The sequence below is a fragment of the Narcine bancroftii genome, chromosome 12 (assembly GCF_036971445.1).
Source record: "Narcine bancroftii isolate sNarBan1 chromosome 12, sNarBan1.hap1, whole genome shotgun sequence".
Classification (NCBI taxonomy): Eukaryota; Metazoa; Chordata; class Chondrichthyes; order Torpediniformes; family Narcinidae; genus Narcine; species Narcine bancroftii.
In genome coordinates, this window is record NC_091480.1 from 71,422,216 (window position 1) to 71,443,405 (window position 21,190).

Here is a 21,190-nt window from a genome sequence, read left to right on the forward strand (position 1 = left end):
AATGATGATCAAGTTAATAGAGATCTGGAGGAAGCATATCATACTTGAAATGACTTTTTGACTATTAATTTTTTGTTCTGTTTGGGGAGTGGGTGGTTCGACTACTGACCCTTCCGAAGTCGTTGGCCACTTTGTTGCATTGGTCACTGTGACAGATTATGTTGTGTTTGTTTTGTATATAGATATGTTTTTGGGAGGTAAATTGGGGCAGATTTTTTAGTGTAGGTCACATACAAACACTTTAATACAGATTTTATTCTAATTTTATTCAATTATATTTAACTCCAGAAAAATTAAGGAGATATAACTTTATTTCTTTTGATTTATGTTTTAGAAGTCATAAGGATGTAGGTTCTTTTTTACATTCTACTTGCTTATGTGAAACAGTAAAACCTTTTTGGAATAGACTTAAAGAACTTTTAGAAGTTATTTTGAAAGTGAAATTTTCATGAGATCCTGTAGTATTTTTTGATAGGTAATATTAAGAGGTTGAGTTTAGAACTAAGATTAAATAGATTTCAAATTGCATTTTTGAGATTGCCTTTAGCTGTGGCTAGAAAATGTTTGGCAATTACTTGGAAAAATGAGACTGATTTGAGTATCCAGAGATGGCATACGGAATTGAGATCTTGTATTCCATTGGAGAAGATAACATATAATCTATGAGATAATTTTTTTTATTGTTAAACTTGGAGCCCTTATTTGGATTATATGGGTTTGAGTTTTTGAACCTCCTGGCCGCACAGAAGTGGTACTCTGATCTATGGTAATTAAGTGATGAATTCTGTTGTTCTGATTGATCTCCTCTTCTTTCTCTTTCTTCCTTTTCTTTGGGGTAGGTTAGTGGGGGGTGGGGTTTGGTGGGTGGGTTAGGGGGCTTAGTTTATTGAAAATATCATGTATGTATTTTTTGAACTGTTTTTAAGTTCTATTCATTAATTGTATGTCTCAGTATATGCATTATTAAATAAAATTATTAAATTAGATTAAATATTTTAAAAAAAACCAATCAGCTCCTTGGTTTTGGTGACGTTGAATGCAAGGTTGTTGTTGGTGCACCATTCAGCCTCCCTCCTGTACGCTGACGCATCCCCTTTCTTTATACAACAAATTTGTTGTTGGTGTTAATGTCATAGTTAGTTAGTTTGGGAGGCAATTAGTTTGGGAAGGAGGGGGTGGAGAGGAGGTAACAGACCCTTCCAACCCACAAGACCCAGATATGACCAATTAATCTACTGCTGCTTGGCATCTTAGGAATGTGGGAGAAAACTGAGCATCTGTTGAAAACCCACACAGACATGGGGAAAATATACAAACTCCTTACAGACAGCAACAGATTCGAAACCCACTGTAATAGTGTTGTGTTGACCACTGTACTAATGATGCCAAACAGATGGAATACATAGAATTCCTTACAGAAATGAGGCAAGCAATATACAAGCCTCCATTTAGCATTGCTAAGAACAGTTTAAAGACAGCTATACACAACGACATAAACAAACCCAATTCTTTCCCCGTATACACAAAAGTGGTCTCTTGATAAAAATTTAGCTATGTTGGGAATCTTCAAATCAAGACCAAAAATTATAGACCTGTAAAAAATACATAAACAAACCCAATTCTTTCCCCGTATACACAAAAGTGGTCTCTTGATAAAAATTTAGCTATGCTGGGAATCTTCAAATCAAGACCAAAAATTATAGACCTGTAAAAAAATAAGAACTGAGATTATTCAACAGACTAAAAATAAAAATAGAAAATGCTGTAAACACTCAGCTAGTCATGCAGCATTTGTGGAAAGAGATACAGAGTTAACATTTCATGTTGAAGACATGTTCAGGTTTTCATTTATTCAATGGCTTTTTTCTCTTAATAATGATTTTCTATTTACTTTAATCCACCAGCTCTGCCATGAAAAATGCCTCAGTGAATACAAGGACTTATTATTGTTCATTTGAACACCCACACACAAAAAGAAATAGCCACCAGTTTCAAAGCGTTGGTCACTTGATTTTTTGGGGTTCCCCCACCCACTGTTTTACCAAATTTGCTGCTCAAATTCTTTTCGTTCAAAATCAACACCCAAATAGAACAATATGAGGATTACAAATAATTCACATTTGCAGGAGGACATTATGTCAAAAAGGATTTTTTTTAAAGCTTTTTGCATAGGCCCTCAAGGATCCGACATTTAAAGCTTCTTATTGATATTTCAGCATCAGGGGTTGAAAAGGCCTACTTCAAAATCAGACAACCTAATCATCGTCCAAAAAATTCAAATGACTGACAATACAACCAGTGGATGGGGATTAGCTATTTTAGACTCTCGAATTAGAATCACAACATATAAACCTACAGAAAAGGTATCGCTGTTCTCATTTTTCACACCAACTCAATGACTTTTCACTTTTGATAAGAAGCAAATCCAATAGCAACTTTGAAGTGGCAAGTCTTGAAAATCATCCATTTACAGAGATATAGGGAAATCAAAGGTGTGTAGAATGACCAACAATCTCTTGGAAAGAGTCAGGACAGGAGGAATGCACACACTGGTCTTTCCCTGTGCTCTAATTCAATCTAATGGGTTAACAGACTAACATATTGCAAAATTCTAACATTGGAAATTTTTTTTTAAGCAGAGATGTATTATTGACCACTCTTAGAATATCTTCCATTTTTTTAATATATATTTTGCATGGAATTTAGAGAAAGCTGATGAATAATCACTAGTTAGCTGAATACTCGAATGGAAGCTGCTCTCGGAATGACTCTGCCTAATAGTGTTTGACAGAATCTGTGCATGCTTTAGCGAACATGGCTTGCAGCCAAGACGAAACTGATGTTGTACCCAGATGAGAGCAAGTGGTTTTACAAAAAAAAAAATCATTTTTTATTCCAGTTCACCATGTTATTTGGTGCTACAGAAGCAGCCAGTTCATGAAAAAGGAGAAAGGTTTTGATGTGGCCATAACAATTAAGTAAAACACCCTCCTCAAAGCAGCAAAATGGCACACATGCATCACAGCTTGAACCATAGCTTCTTAGGACAATACACATAAAATATCAGATTAATTAACAATGACAATAGAATCCATGGCTAAATTGAAATAAGGACTAAATTCACGCGAGAAGAATTTACTGGTTTGAACTAAAATCCCTGTCTTTTTAAAAACTTGTACCTCAAAGAAGGCCAGAACCCTTAGTAATATATCTTTACCTCCGATGGACGCTGCTAGGTATGCTGAGCTCCTCCAGCATTTCTGTGTTTTTACTACATTCAATCACAGCATCTGCAGACTTTCATGTTCCAGACTCAACACCAGCAATGCTATCACTCTTTCACCGCAGTGTTAATGAGTTGACAGAATCAAAAATACAAAATCCTGTTATTTTACAGCTACTTAGAACTTCCCTCTCCTATCTGGTAGTTCGGTGTATATTAAGACAAAATAAATAATGTTGTCAACACAAGAGGTGCAAATGCTGAAATCTGGAGCAAAAGCCAAACTGCTGGAGCAATTCAACACTCAGTATATGTGGGGGGGTGGGGGGGGGGGTGGGGTTAGGGAACTGTTGACATTTCAAGTTGAGACCCTGCATCAGGACCGGTAAAATATTACAGTGTTCAGAGGATTAAATGTTACCACACATTTTAGAATAATGATCATAGAACATTACGGCACAGTGCAGGACGTTCAGCTCACGATGTAGTGTCGACCCAGCTAAACCTACCGAAAAACCTAAACCCTCCCCACCTCATAGCCCTCATACCTCTGCCTTTGTAATTAAAAATTTGAAAACTATATTATCTCACACACTCTGGGCAACTCACCACTACATTCTCCAGGGCAATTAGGAATGGACAATTAAATACTGGCTCAGCCTGTGAAGCCCACATCTCTTAGAATGAATAAACACAAAACAAGATTGGTAAGACCTTCTCCTCCACAATCTCCATCAGTACTCGAGCACCACAGGGCTACAATATTTAGCCCCCTGCTCTACTTGCTTTTCACCTCTGACTGTGTGGCTCAGTACGACAACAACACCATCTACAAATCTGCTGACGGTATCACAGTAGTGGATTGTATAAAAAGGAGCGATGTGTCAGCATACAGATACAGAAGGGAGATTGAAAACTTGGCGGAATGTTGTACTAACAATAACCTCACGCTCAATCTCACCAAAACCAAGGAGCTGATTGTTGACTTCATGAAGGGAACACCAGAGGTGCACAATCCAGTGATCTTTGGGGGAATTAGAGCTGGAGAGGGTGAGCAATTTTAAATTCCTGGGAGTCACCATCTCAGAGGACCTTCCCTGGACCCAGCATAGTAATGTCATCATGAAGAAAGCACGTTAGTGGCTCTACTTCCTCAGGAGTTTGCAGAGATTTGGTATCACATCAAAAACGTTGGCAAGCTTCTACAGATGTATAGTGGAAAGTGTGCTAACCTGCTTCATCAAGGCCTGGTATGGGAGCACCAAATACCTCTGAGCAGAGAGCCCTTCTTAAGGTAGTGGACATAGCCCAGTATATCACAGGCAAATATCTCCCCATCACTGAGAAATTCTACATGGAATGCTGCCATCAGAGTGCAGTATCAAGGATCTACAACTCCCAGCATATGCCCTGTTCTCTCTGCTGCCATCATAAAAAAGTTATAGGTGCCACAAGACTCGGACCACCAGGTTCAAAACTATCCCTCACCATCTGACTCCTCTACAACAAACTCAATAGAGACTCATTTAAAGACCCTTACTTTGCAAATTATTTATTACTGAATATTTTTTTCTCTTGAAGTTGCTTATATTTCTTTGTGTTTACATTTCCTCTTTTGTATACAAATCTTCTCGAGTAGTCTTTTGCATTACTGACAAATAGAAATTCTGCCTGGACTGCAGGTAAAAGAATCTCAGGGTTGTATGTGATGTAATTATCCTTCAAAATGCTGGGACTTTAAGAATGCCTTGGCTTAGCTTAAAAACATTCTTCTCCTGAACACTGAGAATTTATGACGCTGAAACCAGTGAAACTCCATGGATTACTTTCTACAACTGCATTCTGAAATGAAGTGAAGGTATTTTGAACCAGGAAAAGTAATACCATAATCAGAGGATTACGCGTAACAGCGCATTTGAAAACAAATCTTTTCATTGTGACCTCAGTCTACTAAAAATAGATGTTTTGCTCCACAATGAATAAAAGCTTGTCATAGAACACAAAAATTCAATCTTCACACATATTTTTTCTTCATAAAATATGTTAGTGAGCAGTTCTCTCCTTAACAGCTTGGTAAAAAAGTCATGGACTGCACAAAAGCGGATGACAGCTTTGGGACTGTAGATTCTTCCACCTGAATGCCACTTAGAAGCAACCACAAAGAATGAACTTCTGGTGGGTCTTCAATATCCATCACCAAACTGGATATGCCCTCAAGATTAGACCCAAGAGAGATGTTGAAAGAAATACCAAAGGATAATCCTGTACCAGATGGATGTGTCTATGAAAAATTTGGAACATACGACTAATAAATTGCCCTTGAGGCCAGTCACAAATTCATGGGGGAACACATTCAATTTCCTTTCTGAAATGTCACGGATGTAAAGGTTTTTCTACAGATGCTGTTTGACTTGAGTGTTAACAGCATTTTCTGGATTTATTCTTCTAAATATAATTTGACACTTTTTTGATCTCGCAATTTGAAATTTCATCATGAGCTATTTTAAAATTATAAAATTGTTAAATCAACAGCAGTAGCAGAATTTTACTGACCAAAGCCAATAAATTCATAGCCAGGCATATTTCACACTCAAGCACCAAGGCAAAAGAGGCCTCTGTTCAATGAGGAACATAGAAAAGATCACAAGATAAAGGAACAGAATTAGGCCATTCGGCCCATCGGGTCTGCTCCACAACTCCACCCTGAGCTAAACTAGTTCCAAATTCCAGCCTTTTTCCCATATCCCTTGATGCCCTGACTAATTAGATATCCATCAATCTCCCTCTTAAACTCTCCCAATGATCAGGCCTCCACAACTGTAAGTGGCAACAAATTCCACAAATCCATGACCCTTTGGGTAAAGAAATTTCTCCTCATCTCGGTTTTAAATGGGTACCTTCTAATTCTAAGACTGTGCCCTCTTGTCCCGGATTCACCCACCAAGGGAAACATCTTATTCACATCTACTCTGTCCTATCCTTTCAGCAATCAAAATGTTTCTGAGATCCCCTCTCATTTTTCTATACTCCAATGAATACAGTCCAAGAGCCACTAAGCGTTCCTCATATGTTAGCCCCTGCATTCCTGGAATCATCCTGGTAAATCTTCTCTGTGCTCTCTCCAACATCAGTACATCCCTTCTAAGATAAGGGACCCAAAACTACAAACAATACTCCAAATGAGGTCTCACCAGTAGCCCATGGAGCCTCGTCAACACCTCTTTACTCTGATACACTATATTCCTCTTGAAATGAATGCCAACATAGCATTTGCTTTCTTTACTACCAATCCAACCCAGTGGCTAACTTTTAAGACTTCCAAGTCCCTTTGCACTTCTAAAATTTTCTCCCCATCCAAATAATGATCTGCCTGTTTATTTCCTCTTCCAAAGTGTATATTTCTCAACATTACATCTTATCTGCCATTTCTTTGCCCACTCTCCTAAGCTGTCCAAGTCTCTCTGCAACCCAGACAGCACTTGGCAAATAGCATAAATTAAATCCCATTTTGGTGAAGCCGAATAGTACCACATTCATGCAAAGCATCAGAAGCAACATACTACAACAATAAGTGGAGACTGACGACCAGCCGAAGTTCCTTATCATGAACAAAATGCCCCAGCATCACCACTGCACTAGCTGCAGGTATTCTGAGGCATGCGAGTGGCTGGTAAACTTACAGCAAGTAACATGTCTTTTTCTGACTTCCTAAAGGATTTCCACCAATAACAAGGCATAAGTGAAAAAACACACAAATGCTGGAGAAACTCAGTAGGTCAAACAGTGCCTTTATGTAGCAAAGGTGAAGATACATCACCAACGTTTCGGGCTCAAGTCCTTCATCAAGGTGTGGGGGAACGTGAGAGATGTCTGAACAAAAGGGGGAAGGGGGGTAGTGAGGGTGGGAGATTATAGTGGGGGGGGGGAAGGGGTGGTGAGGACCACAGGAAGTGGGAGGGAGTCTAGGCTAGGTGGAGAGCTGGAGCTGGAATAACTAGTTAAAGGGTGGGGGAGGGGGGAAAAGGCAGGCTGATTAGTGGAATGCAGTGAACTCAATGTTCATGCCCTGGGGTTGGAGGGTGTCCAGACAAAAAATGAGATGTTGCTCCTCCAATCTGTGGGTGGTCAGGGTGGGGTAGAGTGAAAGGCCATGGACAGACACATCAGCTTGAGAGTGTGACTCAGAACTGAAATGGTTGGGATCGGGGAGGTCGCTTTTGTTGCAGACGGAGAGGAGGTGCTGGGCGAAGTGATCTCCTAATCTGCGACCAGTCTCTCCGATGTAGAGAAGGCCACAGAGGGTGCACCGGATGCAGTAAATGAGTTCTTTGGAGATACAGGTGAAGTGTTGCTTCACCTGAAAGGTCTGTTTGGGACCTCGGACCGTGGTGAGGGAGGAGGTGTGGGTGCAGGTATTACAGAACCAGGCATAACAAGGCATGTCAGAAGCTCACCACTTGAATCAGTCGGGATTAAAACACGAAAGTCTGCATACTCTGATTTAAGTAAAAACACAAAGCTGGAGAAAGTCAGCAGATCAATCGGTGTCCTTTATATAGTAAAGATAAAGATTTGAACCAACGTTTTGGGCTTGAGCCAATAATATCGGTTCTGTATCTTTATCTTTGCTATATAAAGTACACTGCTTGACCTGCTGACTTTCTCCAGAATCATGATTTTACTTAATCCAGTCCAATCGGATAGAAAGGTTGAAAATGTACACAGTTCAAATTTAATATACAAATTTTTTCTTTGGCTTGGCTTCGCGGACGAAGATTTATGGAGGGGGTAAAAAGTCCACGTCAGCTGCAGGCTCGTTTGTGGCTGACCAGTCCGATGCGGGACAGGCAGACACGATTGCAGCGGTTGCAAGGGAAAATTGGTTGGTTGGGGTTGGGTGTTGGGTTTTTCCTCCTTTGCCTTTTGTCAGTGAGGTGGGCTCTGCGGTCTTCTTCAAAGGAGGCTGCTGCCCGCGAGAGTGATATACAAATATCACTCTCTTTAATGCTGTCATTACATATTTAAAACATGGAGTAGTGGTGCAGTTCTTGCCTCCAGGATTATATCTGGCCTGTCTCTTCAGCTCCCTTCCACCTGACAAGCAGCTTAAATCATTAACGTTCAAATGCATAACTTGGATTTCAGTCCATCTCTCTGCAATGCTCCACATAAACAAAACCACGCAGCAAATCAGTGCCCTGATTTTGCTCCTCAGCAACTGGCATCCCATGGAACTCCGGACATCTTTGCTGGTGCAAAAGAGAAACAGACCTTCCATAATTTTTGCAATTAATTAAATGTTGTTGCTTTAATTTGCTACTTATAAAAAAAAAGAAATATTCCTGAGAGACAGCAGGCGCAAGGCCAAAACAGCAGATCTCTTGCCTGTAACATTATGCCGAGATGAAAAGGTGAAACGGCTTATTATCATATTTTTATTGTCCCAATTTGCATTTCAATTGGCAAAAGACCAAGAGCAGATCAAATGTAAAGAATATCCAAAAGTTTTCAGATATATTTCTCCAATGTCCCCTAACCTGATTTAAAGTCAAGTTTATTGTTATCTGATTGTACAAGTACAACCCAACAAACAACCGTGTTCTCCGGTCCTTGCTGCAAAACACACAGACACACAACCAGACATAACACATATACAGACACACAATACATATGCAGGACAAGTATTTCATCTATACAAATAAATAAATAAGTATTGTTTCGTACATATGAGATTCTCGGATAGTTAGTATGAGCAGTTCCTTTGATCGTTCAGCATTCTCACTGCCCGTGGGAAGAAACTGTTTCTCAGCCTGGCTCTGATATTCCTCTATCTCTTCCCCGATGGAGCAGCTGAAAGATGCTGTGTGCAGGGTAGAAGGGGTCCTCAATGATTTTGGGCACCCTCTTCAGACAATCATCCCAGTAGATCATGTTGATGAGAGGGGAGGGAGACTCCAGTGATTTCCCCCCCGTCACTCTTATGGTCCCGTGGCAACATTGTGGGGCAGCCAGCCAGGATGAAAAGTTTAACTGATGGATTAGATTCTTAAACCAAAGAAAAATTAGTGAAACTGCCATTTCCAGTCAAATGAAGTTTATTTGTCAAGTGTAACAAAATGCAACAAGAAGTAAAAATACAATCCTGGAGAAACGCATCAAGGTATGAGGAAAATGTAGGCAGGCGCCCGAACCTACATTTTGTCCATGCCTTGGTGAAGGCCTCAAGCCCAGAACATTGGTTATGCATTTTTTATCTTTGCTACGTAAAGTACACTGTTTGATCTGCTGTTTCTCCAGCCTTGCAACAAGAAGCTTTATTTTGGATGCTCTCCACCAATTCAAGTCTAAGAACATGCAGTGGAAGTAATAACAAGTGTAGGGAGTCAAACAGTGCAGGGAATAGCAAATAGTATAGTTATGAAAGACAGTGCAAGGAAGTGTCTGAAAACATTCAGGAAACTGTCCTTGAACCTACAAGTTCATATACTCAAGCACGTGACTCTTCTGCTTGAAGGAAGGATGGGAAGAGAGTACGACCAAGGTGGGGTGAGTCCTTTAACATTTTAGCAGCTCTCTCTTGGCAGTTCAACATATGCAAATTGAGACTGATGTTTTTAATAGCAGGCACTTCAATATCAGGAGGCAAGTATTTAATAACTCAATCACTTTTGCTTCCCATAAGTTGCTGAATTCCAGGGTTGGATAAAATTAAATTAAATTCAATGATTCAATATAGCTTTTGTTGTAGAAATCTGCCGCCTACTCTTCCATAATGATGGATGGATTTATCGATTCTTTCAGCCACATCTCTATTTTTCCAAATTTAAAAAAATGTGTTCGTCTTGCAGTTGTCAATTCCGATGATAGATTGTGCGCACACAATCGCCATTGAAATGACAATGCACTGGTTGACAATCCATGGCTTTGGCTACTTCTTCCGTGGCAGCACAAATATTCAATGCGAACTCAAAACTTGATTTCTTTAACGACACAAACCTAACGCAACTATGATTTATTTTTGCAATATGTTGTGCAAAGCAGTAGTTCTAGATGACATTAAATAGAATCAACATCGAATGCCTTATTGCATCTTTCAAAACCATCCCAAGTACAAATTTTACACATTTTTAAAAAGTGCAAAATCATTGCTGCTATGTTGGTGAACTGATGCTGAGAATCAATGTATTGGATGTCTATTTTCAAAGTCTTGCCAAACTTGTCCATATAATTTTAAATTTTTTTTTTTTTTCTTTGGCTTGGCTTCGCGGACGAAGATTTATGGAGGGGGTAAAAAGTCCACGTCAGCTGCAGGCTCGTTTGTGGCTGACAAGTCCGATGCGGGACAGGCAGACACGGTTGCAGGGGAAAATTGGTTGGTTGGGGTTGGGTGTTGGGTTTTTCCTCCTTTGCCTTTTGTCAGTGAGGTGGGCTCTGCGGTCTTCTTCAAAGGAGGTTGCTGCCCGCCAAACTGTGAGGCGCCAAGATGCACGGTTTGAGGCGTTATCAGCCCACTGGCGGTGGTCAATGTGGCAGGCACCAAGAGATTTCTTTAGGCAGTCCTTGTACCTTTTCTTTGGTCACCTCTGTCACGGTGGCCAGTGGAGAGCTCGCCATATAACACGATCGTGTTATAATTTTAAATATTCTGCTGCTAAATGGCTTAATGTTCATTTTAAATCACATTAAAATATAAGTGTTTATATTAAAACAGAATAGTTGCAAAACATACTCCACCAAGTGAGAATATCCCCAAAAATATATTGCATATACTCACCTGAGCTAATGTAGCATCACTTCTCGTGAACCTATAGGTTATGCCAACTGCTGATAAACGAATAAACTGATCCTGCAGTGAGATAGTTGCAATGCAAATCAATGCAAAAACTAAAAATCAATGCAAAAACTAAAAATCAATACTTTCAGACCAATAAATCTAAAAAGTCCACATTGAGGCCAAATGGGAAATATAAAATTTAAGTCCTTGTTATGAGCACTAAGTCAAAAAAAATAGAAGTGCTAGTTCATGAATGGTCCGCGTGGTAAGGCAAAACACAAATTACACATCAACATTAGATGCACAACTCAAAAAAAAGAGACTAAGCAATGAACAAAATAATCACCATTTTCTGGGCTTCTTCAATGCATTTGCTACTTAAATCTGGTATTTTTGTACAGACTTTTCATCCACATATAGGATGCATAATCTATCTGTCATTATTAGTGCAGGTTCAACATGACTGTTGTCATTTCCTTTAAACTTGCACTGGTTGACATTCAATACATTCTAGATTGATTCATGGATGAGAAGTTAACAAATATAACCCCAATACTTAAGAAAGCAAGAGTGAAAACAGGGAGCTACAGAGCAGTTATCCAGAGATCGAGTCAGGCTAATGCAACAAATTTATTGCGTGGTAACTGGGCATTTAGAAAATAATAATATTGGGTAGAGACAACATGAATTTATGAAAGGGGGACTTTATTCTGATGTTTCATGCAGCAGAACAGAGGAGATAAGAGGTTCTTAATGTGTATGTGGACTTTTAAAAGGCCTTGAATAAAAGGTGCACACAAGAGATTGCACATAGAATTGATAGGTGTTTTGATGTGACTAACAGTTGAAATAAATGTGTTATTCTGAGGATGGAAAGCTGTGACTCAACGATTGGTGTGGGTCCCACAGTTCAGAGTAAAAACACAGAAGAACTCAGCAGGTCTTGTAGCGTCCATAGGAAGTAAAGATATAAAACCGACGTTTTGGGCCTGAGAAGTTCTTCAAGGTATGAGGAGCCTGAATGAAAAGGCTCGGGAGAAGTAAAGAAAGGCAGGGACAGGAACACAGACCAATGGACAAAAGGTGTTAATTCAATATGGAGAGGATGACAGGAGAGAAAAGAAAGGTGAGAATTGATGGGAGGGGGTGGCTCTGAGCTGGGGGAAAATAGACAGAAGGATAAGAGGAAAGAGAGAGAGCAAGCTAGTGGAGAGAAGACATAGGGATAGATGGGGTGTGTTGGGGGGCTAACAGAAACCAGAACTCAATGTCAATGCCGTTTGGCTGGAGGGTACCCAACGGAATATGAGGTGTTGTTACCCGAGATCCTTGTGGAAGCCAAACTGGGAGGCCTGGAATTGGCTGTTCATATTCTAAGTCAATGATCTGAATGAGGAGACCAGGTGTAATACATCAAAGCTTGTTGATGATACAAAGCAAGGTGGCAAAGTTGGTTGTGAGGGAAGCATAAACAAACTAGATGAAGGTGCAAGAATATTTTAGATGGACAGAAAATGGAATGACATGACATTGTCTAATTAGGTTGCAAACTAAAATGGACTCTTTCTTTATAAATAGAAAGAGAATTAAAGGTGTTGGGTCTCAAAAGCTTCACTAACTTTGTACACGAACGTCACAGATACAGCAAGCAAATCGGAAGGTATGCTTGTCTTATTGCAAGAGGATTTGAATAAAGACAACTTACTACAATTATACAGGATGTTGGCAAGACTGCGTCTGTGCTTACCCTCCCTAATAAAGGATGTACTTGTTATTGAGAGAATGAACTAAAAATTCAGTAGACTGATTCCTGGGAGAGGAAGATTATCTTCGGAGTAAAGATTACACCAAGTCAAGAATCCTGCAACAACTTACCTATTCTTCTTCAACGTACAAATGGATTGTTTTAGTCACCTGAAAGGACATATGGACTTCAGTTTACTGTCTGACCTGAAAGAAGATACCAACAGTGAAGCACTCCCTCTGGAATGTAGCCAAGATTTGTGTGTTCAAGCCCCTGGAGTAGAATCACAAGCTTCTGACTGATTAATAACTGACAATGAAACAAGATGAGTTACCCAGCCAAGGTGAAAAATGAAACCTGAAGCCTTTATTTATATTGGCACCCGTATGTCTATTCCTCAAGAAATATTTTTTTCTTGAAACTAAATTTATATTCTTCAACATATAGAAATTTTACGATAATATAACAAGAGAAATCTCAAATTAAATAATTCTTGCTCTTTGAGTGCTCGTTTATTTCCTTCATGCTCATTTCAAATCTATTTTCCACACAGACTCTATGCATTTTTTTTTTCCAAATGTTTGCTCTGTTATTCCTTTTATAGACTCATTGGCTAACTTTCCTGCTCTTCAAATGTAACTGCAGCAACCCCTGATCTACCCCAGATCAGATTGGCAACTGAATTGTGCACCTGGGAAAAAACAAGTTGTTTTTCTTTAAAAAAGTACACCTACATTTATATTTTATTAGCCCTAAATAAGGGCCACTTTTGTAACTAGCGTTTGTCTTACAATTTTTAATAATTTTGGAGCAGCATCTTAGATATTGAGACAACCCATGCAAGATAGGGTCACATTCATGGCAAAATTCTGCACATAACAACAGATCATCTCGATATCAGAATTATCCAGTTAACCAAAAGCCTTCTTTTTTTGTTCGACCTAAAATGCACTCTTTTTCTCTGGAAATAGCTAGCTTCTGACTGAATAACCATGATGGAATGGCAGCGCAGACTCCATGGGCTGAATAGTCTCTTTCTGCTCGTCTCTCTTATGGTCTGACATTCCAACTTTTATTTTGAAGGAATGAATCATTCTGAAATGAAGTTCCAAATGTTATTGCTAACAACTCCACAGTTACAGCTGGATAAGTGCACAAGTTGTTTTGCCAATGCCATTATATTTTATGCTTCAATAAAGATGTACGTGATGAGGGCAAAAAGGGAACAGTGCAATGTTGAATCACTTTAGGACTAGGTTGGAGTCTGCATATCCTGATCTTAAGCAATATTTTAAAAAAATAAGCAAGTGGAATTAAACTCTTTTTCTGGATGGTCAGTTATCTGACAGTACCCCCTCAGTCACATTGTATACAACAGATAATAATGTCCCCAGTGATTAGTTTCTGTACAAATTTATTTTGGATTCATTAACAAGGCTTCCTGTTGCAACGGTGCAGAAATTATAGAAGAAAAACCTCAAAATGCAGCAGTATCTAATTAATGGATAATGGAAGCAGCAGCTGATAGAATGATCTTGTTTGCACAGCCCTCTGTACCAAGCTGAAATGGCCAAGAACAGGATCATTTACAAGGATCACTGCAAGTGGGTCGAGCAAAATCGTCATAAATTAAGTTCCTTGGCAGTTTAGTTGTTTCAGCTTTACTTTTATATGCTCTACCAACTCCCAGCACATCTTTCTCTTTCCCATGGCACCTTCTGTGGCTGCCTCACCAGCATTCCACTCTCACAAAACAACACTGTCTATTAGCATCAAAAATGCACAAGCAGCTTGCCTTAGCCCATCATATGATTCAAATGGTGATTTCATTACCCCACCCACATCTATCCAATGCAGGCCAGACTGACAACTTACCCCAACATGTTTCATAGCATGCTCAAGCTTTGTATTTTTAAGAAAATCATATATAATAGCACTGCCAAAATTGTCCTTGCAAAATATAATCTTACAAAGCCATTTGATTTCCAATTTCTTTGAAGTCACATTTTAAATAGAACAAAAAACTTCCAGATTATGGTAAAAACAATGATAAACTGACCAGAATTGTTCATTTGCTGTAAAGAAATTGTAAATTGCATTTTTTTGTTGTATCTCTCTTCAATCATAAAACTGATCTCGATCATCACTTTGCTGCAGAACTTATGATACAGTCGCACTAAAAAAAATCAGTAGTTAAAAGAATACATGAGGATAAACAGCACCCAAGTTCCACTATTGGGGGAGAATATAGGCTTGAAGATTACAGGTGCCTGCTCTGTGCAAACAGTAAATGGTCAAATAATAACTCTGGACTAATACCACAATTTCAATTGGGCAAGTTGTGAAATGAATCATGATTTATTTAAAATGAACTGAGAAAAATTAACTGGGTGACTATTGAAGAAATGAATACCCACCCTGTACTACAAAGTACATTGAAGGATTGGAGGGGAAAAAAAAATCAGATGGTAAAGCATTGTCATATTAGATTCATATTTTTTATAGTAATGTTGTAAGATGGTTATAATATGAATGTTTGCCCTGTGACGCTGCCGCAAAAAAAAAACTTCATGACTTGTTCATGCCAGTAAATTCTGTTACGCCAGTAATGTCCCCAATTCTTTACCTTACAAAGTCTCACTTACAGCTGCAGTCATTTTTGTTCTGCAGGTATGAAAATAAAAGAGGGTCCTGTCTGGCTGCATCATTGTGTGGTACCGTTAGCTGCACAGCATCAGATCAAAGTTAATATAAAGGATCATAAAAATGGGCAAGAAGATCCTCTATTAATGCATTCACCTGGTGCATTGCTTAAATATGGCTCAAAGAATTACTAAGGAAGACTACCATTCACCAACTAGCATCAGGAAGGAGAAATGGCAGTTTCAAAATCGGGACTGCTAGGCTGGGAAATAGCTTCTTCCCGCAGACTGTGAGATTGTAACCTTGTACGAGTAAATTATTCCAAAATATTATACACATTTATATTTTACTATACTGAATCTGTGTGTGGTGTACTATGTGTGCATACACCGTGGTCTGGGGAAACGCTGTTTCATCAGGTTGTCTTGTGTACAATCAGATGATAATATGTTCTCAAATGCTGACTGAGGGATTTATTTTGGCCAAGATAATAAAAGAATGACAGTTTCAAATATGAGATAACCATGATGATTTTGTACTTGATATTTCAAATTCTTGGCTTAATCAATATAATAATATGAATATTTATTGATATACATTGAGCACAAGCATCAAACAGCATGTAGAACATGCAAGGCTTTGTAAAATGGACTGATAAAACACCAGTAAGTACAGGGGTACATTAAAGGAAAAATAAACATGATATCAAAATTAAATATAAAAAAAAGTACAAGGTCTCCAAGCAAATCGGATCGAGTTTTAAATTGTAATGCTATCATGAACAAGTAGAATATTTATGATGAACAAGGGTATCCTTATTTGGAAAATATTTTCTATGATTTTAATTCCCGCACATAATAAAAAATATCAATGTCTTGGAAAGCATGCAGAGAAAAGGAATCTGGTCAATAACAAATGTCAGTGGGATGTGGAACTGAAGTAGTTTGCCACTGGGAGGTCTTTGTTGTCACTCTGACCAATGCCTCTAGAATCTATCTCTTAGACCAAATGTGAGGGAAGTCTGGAGAGGAGACACTCTGTCAAAACCTGAACCAGGCACAGAACATGCAAGGCTTTATAAAATGGACTGATAAAACACCAGTATTACTTGAGACCACTTCCATCATTTCATGCATGTGGCTAATTAATTGTGCTGTGAGCCATGGAGAACCATCATCTTCCAGGCCTCCAGATTTGGCCCCCACCAAGATCTCAGGTACCTGCATTGCATTACTTCTGCTCTCTTCGATTCTTTTGCCATATCCAACGGACCACCCTAACCTCAATGCACAGTTATGAGTGGACCCTCTCTCTCTCACTACCACAGCTCCAAACTTCACTTCACTGTCTGTCACAGACCCCTCCGACACTTCATCCACCGCCATTCAACTGCTGGTCCTACACTCACCTGGTGTCCATCAAGTAACAGAAGCTCACGTCAATGAAGATTGCAACCTCTGTGACCTCTCTTGTGGGCCTCAACCCTGGCCCCAGTGGCCTGAATGACCAAGCTTCTGCCATGATCTTTCACCTTGGCCCCTGTCATCTATGCATCCAAGCTCCTGACGTGGTTCTCCATCTTGGCCCCACTAACCTCAGGACCGAGCATCTGTAGTGAACTTCCACCCTCGCCCGAATGGCCTACAGGACCGAGCCTTTGACACATTCCCACCTTGACCGCAGTGGCCTACAGGACAGAGCCTCGACTTCGGTCAAAACAGCATGCAGGACTGAGTCTCTGACATGAACTCTCATCTTGGTCATGGAAACATCCAGGACCAAGCATCCAACATGAACTCTCGCCCTGGTCACTTTTTGTCTGTTGGTCTGTATCCCTCCCCCCTCCCATTCTTTGCTTTATACCAGCCTTTAATACAGGCCCCTTGCCTGCTTTTTGTTCATACATTGAGGAAGGCCTCAAGTCCAAAATATTGGTAATATATCTTTACCGCCTATGGATGTTGCAAGACCTGTTGAGATCCTCCAGAATTTCAGTGTTCTTACACCCATCGACTTCCGTTATTCAAATGTATCCAGGAATCTACCCCAGATTATTCCCCCCCATAATAGGGCTTTTTTTTGTTTCCCTTTCTCTCCTTTTCTGACATCTCTTTTACAAGTGCTATTAGAAAAGGAGTCATTGTTGCACAAAAGTATACACCACTGGCTTATTCAGCTTGATGACTCCCTTTTCTATGGTTACACCACAAAAAATAAATGGTGGCACTGCCGAAGCTGCTGTAACAACAGTGCAGCCGTTGGTATGGACCCAGGAGAGCAGGGAATGGAGATTCACCTCTGATCAGCAGGGTTCTACTACCCAGTTGTAATGCCAACAGACCCGTACAGGCTTTAAACTCCTGGTAATGGTGTTTTATTTTATAATCCTGCAAATATAGAGGCCTGTGCCCAACGTGCTGGTCAGCGTACCGTGAAGGGTTGCAGACTCCAGGGGAGGAGCAGGAAACCAGAAATGGGGAGGACACACCCACTCCACCACCCCCCCCCCCCCCACCCATTGAAAAAGAAAAGCATGGGAGATGACCCTACATGAAGGCATCCACGGCAGCTGCAGAAGGACTCACACAGGCTTCGGCTGCTGGCAACTTGCAGTCAAAGCATCCACACACAGTCAGCGAGCTGCTGGAGATTACCTCATGGGAACCAGGTATTGGAACTAGGATTTGAGAGAGTGCTGAGAGCAAGAAAAGACCCAAAGGGCCTGGACGCTGAAAGCTTCCTGATCATATCGGAGGTTTGGACCGGGAGCTCGGGCTACCAATGGTTTGAACGGAAGTCTGTGTGGCTGCAGGAGCGCTAGAGGCAAATCTTTGGACACTCAGTGTCTCTGATGTGACTCTCTTTTGCTTTTCTTCCTCCTATTATTTGTGGTGGTGAGCAATGCTCATAGCAGCTTTTTGTTTGCCTTACATTTTAATGTATTATTCCGTAACAATAAACGGAACCTCGAACCTTCATGCCAAAACCAGTCCCCAAAACAAGGTCTAAGCTCAATGGCAAAAAATTTCCAGAAAGACCAATCACATTTTTAAAGATGCCTTGAAAATAATTTTTTAAGGACTTGTGGGGATCCCTACTCCTTGACTACTCAAAGTGGAAAAGTTGCATCTGAAAAGAGCAATGGGTTTCTTTGACAGGAGGTGCAGATCCTCTCAAGTAACCCATTCAAGCACATCCTGTTCCACCCATAGCAGGGTCTGCAAAGCCCACATTAGCCTCTTCTGCTACAAGAATCCATGAAATAGGTGCAGAAAGTTGTCCTCAATTCCAAAGGTGATGAAGCAAAGTTAAAGTATAAATTAGATGAGCTCATAGACAGATATTGCAACATATGATATTGTTTGGCATCAACATAAAGATTGTCCTCCTGATATCAAATATGTGAGAAAACAGCTTGGGTTCAGATTGAAATGAATAATAAATGAAATAGTAAATTGTTTAAAGGAAAAATGGAAGTACCAATTTTAAAACATATATTGAAAATATGGAATAGGATTCATATGGAGGGATTAAAATGATCAATTACCTAAAATGTTGTTAAAACAAAATCAACTTATTCCTTTCACTTTGAATAATTCTTTATTTGATAATTAATAGAGTAAAGGTATACAGAGGATAAAAGATTGTTTTTTGGATCTTTCTTTGTAACTTTTGAGCAATTAAAAGATAAATATAATATACAAAATAATACAATTTTTGCATATTATCAAATAAATCATATTTATCATATGCTATTGAGATGTGCAGAGCAACAAAGGGATTTAGGAGTTGTGGTAAATAGTACCCTCAAGGGTACTATTTTATGATTTTAGGTCACCAAATTATAGGAAAGATATAAACAAAACAGAGAGAGTGCAGAGAAGGTTCACGAGAATGTTGACAGGATTTCAAGTTTTGAGTTACAGGGAAAGGTTGTGCAGACTGGGGCTTTTTTCTTTGGAGCGTAGAAGATTGAGAGGGGACTTGATAGAGGTGTTTAAGATTTTAAAAGGGACAGACAGAGTAAACGTGGATAGGCTTTTTCAATTAAGAGTGGGTGAGATTCAAACTAGGGGGCATGGTTTAAGATTGAAGGGGGAAAATTATAAGGGGAACATGAGGGGAAATTTCTTTACGCAAAGGGTGGTAGGGATGTGGAATGAGCTTCCGACAGACGTGGCCGAGGCGGGATCATTGGTTACATTTAAGGAAAGACTGGATAGTTACATGGAGAGGAGAGGACTGGAGGGGTATGGACCGGGTGCTGGTCAGTGGGACTAGGAGGGTGGGGATTTGTTCCGGCATGGACTAGTAGGGCCGAACTGGCCTGTTCTGTGCTGTAAGTGGTTATATGGTTATATGGTTAAAAAAGAAATTAGTAACAGATTTGAGACTCCCAGAACAAAGTCAATTTGAATGTATAATAACAGATACATTTATTATCAAGAAATTTATTACTAATATGTATATAAAATTACAAGAAACTAAAAGAAAAAAGATTTATATAAATCAAAATTATGATGGGAGAAAGATTTAAATATACAAATCCAAGAGGCAATATGGTCAAAATTGTGTCAAGAGAGGGTTACAAAGACAGTTAATGCGAGATATCAAATGGTTCAATATAATTTTCTTCATCAATTATATTATACTCCATATTGGTTAATAATATATGTAGGTGTTCTTTCTTTTTCTTTTTCCTTTTTTTCTTTTGGGGAGGAGGCTTGGGGAGAAAATAAAAAAAATCATTGTATCATTTTGTATGATTTATTAAGTTACTATATTAATGAATGTATTGATACTGTGACAGAATATGTTGTGTTTTATATTGTATATAGATATGATTTTAGGAGATAAATTGGGGCAGGTTTTTTTTTAGTGTAGGTCACATACGAACACTTCAAAACAGATCTCATTAAAAATACTGGAGCTCTGCTCAAGTCAGATAGGCCAGGCTCTGAATGCCTTTGCAAAAACTTTGAAGAAAGCCTATAGAAACATCACAAATGGATTGTTGTTTTGAAAAGCAACAGATGAAAGAACTTGTCAGAGCCGCAGGCTGTCTGAGTGCAGTTTGCTGTTCTAAGAGGGTCAGGTGGTTTTGCAAGCAGAGAGAAAAACAGTGAGAGAAACAGTGCTAGAGTTCAACAGCAGCAGCTGGGACTGGAACAGGACAAGCTGGTAAGCTTGTGGAAAAACCCCATTTTGAAGATGGGTTGTGAGTGCCTAGTTCAGTCTTGTCAAAGCCATTGTGGTTCATGCAAGAGGAGAGGACTGGCTGTCTAATGTTTCACTTGAAATAATGGAAACAAAAAGGAACTCTGTGGTGACCTGAAAGAAAGAGGTTATCATCTGGAAACCCTGATGGGGCAAGTTTCTTTGGCAAGACACTGAAGTGGCTGATTAAAAGGAATCAGTTTGTGTCCAGTGAACGAACACAAATCTCTCTCTGAAAACCAACAAAAACCTTCCTGAGCAGTAACCATTTACCTTTCAAGCACCAAAGCCTGGTGAACTTCATAAATGTTAAATTCTCTGCACAGTGTAAGAATTGCCTGATACTAGTGAACTTGGAGGAGTGAGAAGTGAGATTGGACTGTGAATCAAAGAACTTTTCTGAACTTATATAAACATTACATACACGTGTGCTTAGAATTGGAAGGGGGTTAGGTTAGGTTAAGTTAATAGTAATAAGTTAAAGTGTAATCCTGTTTTCATGTTTAAAGATAATTAAAAACAACTTTTGTCTTGGTGGATTTCTATTGCCGCTGGGTTTTGGGATCCTCTGGGCTCTTAACAATATAAA

The 21,190-nt window shown here is 39.4% G+C and overlaps 1 protein-coding gene across 2 annotated transcripts in view; it reads right to left on the bottom strand.

Annotated features, from left to right (window-relative positions):
- The window catches only part of raraa (retinoic acid receptor, alpha a), a 657,787-nt gene that overhangs the window by 551,409 nt on the left and 85,188 nt on the right, over positions 1-21,190 (bottom strand). The window lies entirely within an intron of this gene.